This window comes from Dioscorea cayenensis, chromosome 6 (genome assembly GCF_009730915.1).
Source record: "Dioscorea cayenensis subsp. rotundata cultivar TDr96_F1 chromosome 6, TDr96_F1_v2_PseudoChromosome.rev07_lg8_w22 25.fasta, whole genome shotgun sequence".
NCBI lineage: Eukaryota > Viridiplantae > Streptophyta > Magnoliopsida > Dioscoreales > Dioscoreaceae > Dioscorea > Dioscorea cayenensis.
Window position 1 is genome coordinate 7,950,683 of NC_052476.1, and position 4,004 is coordinate 7,954,686.

General features: G+C 46.6%; 1 non-coding gene across 1 annotated transcript; it reads left to right on the forward strand.

Moving 5' to 3' along the window:
- The first annotated feature begins 3,182 nt into the window (after positions 1 to 3,182).
- On the forward strand, positions 3,183 to 3,289 carry LOC120264191. Its single transcript, XR_005537361.1, has one exon. It is a non-coding gene; the product is annotated as a small nucleolar RNA R71 (small nucleolar RNA).
- The last annotated feature ends 715 nt before the right edge of the window (positions 3,290 to 4,004 follow it).

The window sequence follows — 4,004 nt, forward strand, 5'->3', positions numbered from 1 at the left end:
GCATGGGATCCACGGGGCGTGACAACCGCACGCCGTGCATCATCAATCCAAAAAATACTACTCAATAATATCTCTAACTTCGTTCTAAACGTAATTCATTGTTCCAATTAAAGAAACGAGGCATTATTAACTAGATTAAATCAATAGAAATTATGAATTGACGAAGAAGATGATGAAAAAAAGGAGTTTACCGACGAGGAAGAGTTTGAAAATGAAGAGCCAGCCGGAAAAACTTCGCTAAAAATCCCAAAGGCGCTATGGGACTCGGAGTATGTTGTGAGAGTGTTTTCGAGTGAGAAAGGAGTCGTGAAGAAGGAGAGAAATCATCACCCTTTTTAAACAAAACTCGCGACTTTTGCATCAGGTGCGAAATTCACGCAGTGCACTTCAGCACGCGAGACGCATGCCGGAAAAAAACTCACCACTACATCTCCCGCGGCGCTGAAAAACTCCCACTGTGGGAAGACGCACGCCCCTGTGCCTTCCCTGGTCATCTGAGAAAAATATCAAGTCGCACACACGCACGTGCGGAAATTCCCCCACGGGCGTGGGTCATTCACATGCCCTCAACTCACGTGGCGGCCACACGCCCGTGTTTTCTGGGATGGAGGGAGCAAACCTGCGAGTTTCGCAGCACGCGCAGCGGAAATTACCCATGCCCGTGCAGTGGTTCACAAGGTTGCCCACGGAGGCGAGTCCACGCCTCGTGTATTCTCGGGAAAAAAATCTGCCCAACTCGCAGAAATTCACACGCCCTGCGTGGGAAATTACCCACGGGCGCGCGCCAGCTGAGTGGTCGTCCACAGGGCGCCCAGCACGCCCTCGTGCCTTCTCTGGATGAGCTCTCAAGAACATACACAGGCGTGTGGAAATTTCCACACGCCCGTGTGTTTTCTCTCGATGACTTAGAAAAACCTCGCAGTTCTCGTAATTAATCGAACATGTCCACACACTCGAAAGCCCCGCTCTATTATGCAAAAATTTACCGCAGGAAAAACACAAAATAAAACTCAAACGACCAAACTTCACCAACTCACAACAAAAACCAATAATGAATTCTTTTTAAAAGATCCACAATAAAATCGAAGCACAAGCACTCAAAAAATTAAACACCAACACTTAACAATTTATTCATGCAAGCAAACTAAACTAAAAGGTACGAAAACAGTAAACACTTGGGTTGCCTCCCAAGAAGCGCTTGTTTAACGTCACTAAGCTTGACGTATCTTTTCTTACCTCATGGGGGTTCATGAATGAAGGTTGCCCTCTTACCCATAACTTGAAAGCATGATGAGCAAAGTCTCTTGAGGGTAGAGGGTGTACTAGCGGCTTCGGACCACCAAGCAATTGTTCGTCCAACTCCCTTGGCTCATGTACGTCTCCAACAGTCTAGGGGCATTTTCGATGGTGTCTTCGAGCCCTCTTCATTTTTTGGAGCACCTTCTTCAAGATTCCTCGGGTAGATGTTTCCTCTCAAATCGAACCAAGCATCAAGATTTCTTCATTGCTCTCCTCTTGGTCGAACAAACCTTCATACGGATCCGGGTTGAACATTTCCTGTATATATTCATCAACAATCTCATCGAGAGTGTCTAGAAAAATACAAAGTGTCATCAAAATCGAGAGAATGCCGCATGGCTTCAAAGAAAGCGTGAAGTGAGCTTATCGCCTCCGACTCTCAATGTGAGCTCTCCGCCATCCATATCAATCAATGCTTTGAAGTCCGCAAGAACGGGTCTCCCAAGTATCAAGGGTACCTCTCGCATCCTCATCGACATCTAGCACTACAAAGTCAACCGGAAAAAATATACTTGTCCACCTTGACAAGCACGTCTTCAATGATGCCTCTCGGATGTCGCACTGCTCGGGTCCGCCAATTGTAAAAGTCATCCGAGTAGGCCTAGGCTCACCCAAACCTAGCTTTTTGGAAAAAAAGTGTATGACATGACATTGATACTCGCCTCCCCGAATCCGCCAATGCCATTTCCTCACCTAAGTTGCCGATGTTACACGGGATAATGAAGCTTCCCGGGTCCTTCTTCTTGTTTCGGCATGTTCTTTTTGTAACACCTCCCGAACATGAAGCATCAAGCACCATCGAAGCACTCTCCTCCAATTTCCTCTTGTTGGTCAATAGATCTTTAAGGAACTTTCGCATACTTAGGTATTTGAGCCAAAGCCTCAACAAAAAGGAATGTTGATGTGGAGTTGCTTGAACAAACTCGGGAACTTCTATATCTGCTCATCCCCTTGGTCATTCTTCAATCTAGAGGGATAAGGGATTCTTGGCTTGAGAGGTGGGGGTGCCACCTCTTTCTCCTTGCTTGCTCCCCTTGTCAACCCTCACGACCTCGGGTGCGTGTTCTTTCGGCTTCTCACTCGGAAGCCTCCCTTCAACCTCACGACCGCTTCTCAAAGCGATCGCCTTCACATGTTCTCTCGGGTTGGTTTCCGTGTTGCTTGGTAAACTCCCATGTGGCCTTTCGGAAAGAGATTTCGCAATTTGCCCCACTTGATTTTCAAGGTTGTGCAAGGAGGCGGTGTGATTGCGAAGTGTAGCCTCGACTGATTCAAACCTTGTATTTGCCGATTGAACAAATCTAGCCAAGTGCTTCTCCAAATCCGTCATTCGGGTTTCCAAGCCAGAAATTCTGTTTTCCACTTGAGGGGCTTGTTGTTGTTGTTGGAACCCCGATGGCCCCATGGTCTTCTGTGGTCCTTGATTACTCCATGAAAAGTTGGGATGATTCTTCCAACCTGAATTGTAGGTGTTGCTGTATGGATTCCCTTGAGGTCTCATTCCATTACCTACAAAGTCGACATTCTCAACTGAAGAAACATCACCAATGACGATTGGGCAATCGGAGGGAGCATGTCCTCCACCACAACCGTGCAATTGGTTACTGCCAGAACTCTATTCGAAGCTATAAGATCTAGCTTCTTACTCAAACTCTCCACTTGGGCCGCCAATGAAGTTACCGCATCAATTTCATGGAGACCGCCACCTTTTTCTTCTCCCTCACGCTCCATTGGTAGCTATTTAACCCCATTTCCTCAATCAATTGACGAGCCTCATCGGGGGTCTTGCTACCTAAGGTACCTCCCCGCCCCAGCATCCAAGAGTTGTCTTGTACCGGGATTCAACCCAATTGTAGAAGGTTTGAACAATCATCCACTCCGGAAATCCGTGTTGCGGACACTTGCACAGGAGTTCCTTGAACTGCTCCCATGTCTCAAATAGAGACTCCAATTCCAATTGCATAAAGGATGAGATCTCATTCCTAAGCTTGGCTGATTTTCCGGGAGGGAAATAACGTGCTAGAAAAAGCTTCTACCATCTCCTCCCATGTAGTGATTGATGCCCTAGGCAATGAGTGTAGCTAACGCTTTGCTTTCCCTTTAAGGAAAAATGGGAAGGCTCTCAATTTGATGGCATCATCCGTCACACCATTGATCTTCAAAGATGTCACACACCTCGAGGAAGCTCTCTATGTGATCTGCTTTGATCCCTCATCGGCCAAACCGCTGAATTGTGCGGATCGCTGCAAAGATATGGATGAATGCCGGCTTTAGCTCGAAAATTTCGAGCAGAATTGAGGGACGCACAATACTCGATTGTGTCCCCAACATCGAAGGTCCGCATAATCGGATAGTGTCCGTTGTTGCTCATTCTGTTTCCGCCATGTTGTCGATCCTTCTACTTCCAAATCACCTGGATTAGGTCGTTCTTGTACGTGTTCTTTCCCTTTCCTTCAAGTGTACGCTCAAGCTCGTGGGTCTCCTTCAATCAATATTGATGGATTCCCTCGGGTCATAACCCCGAGTCGTACTCAAAGAAAAAGAAAAAAAGAAAAATCAGAAAAAATGATAGAATAAGAAGATATGGAATAGAATGTGATGGTGAAAATAGCTAAGAACAACAAAGTGCAAAGTAGTCTCTAAACGCCTGCTCCCCGCAACGGCGCCAAAAAAACTTGACAAGGTCTCCCTTGCTTATATCCCGC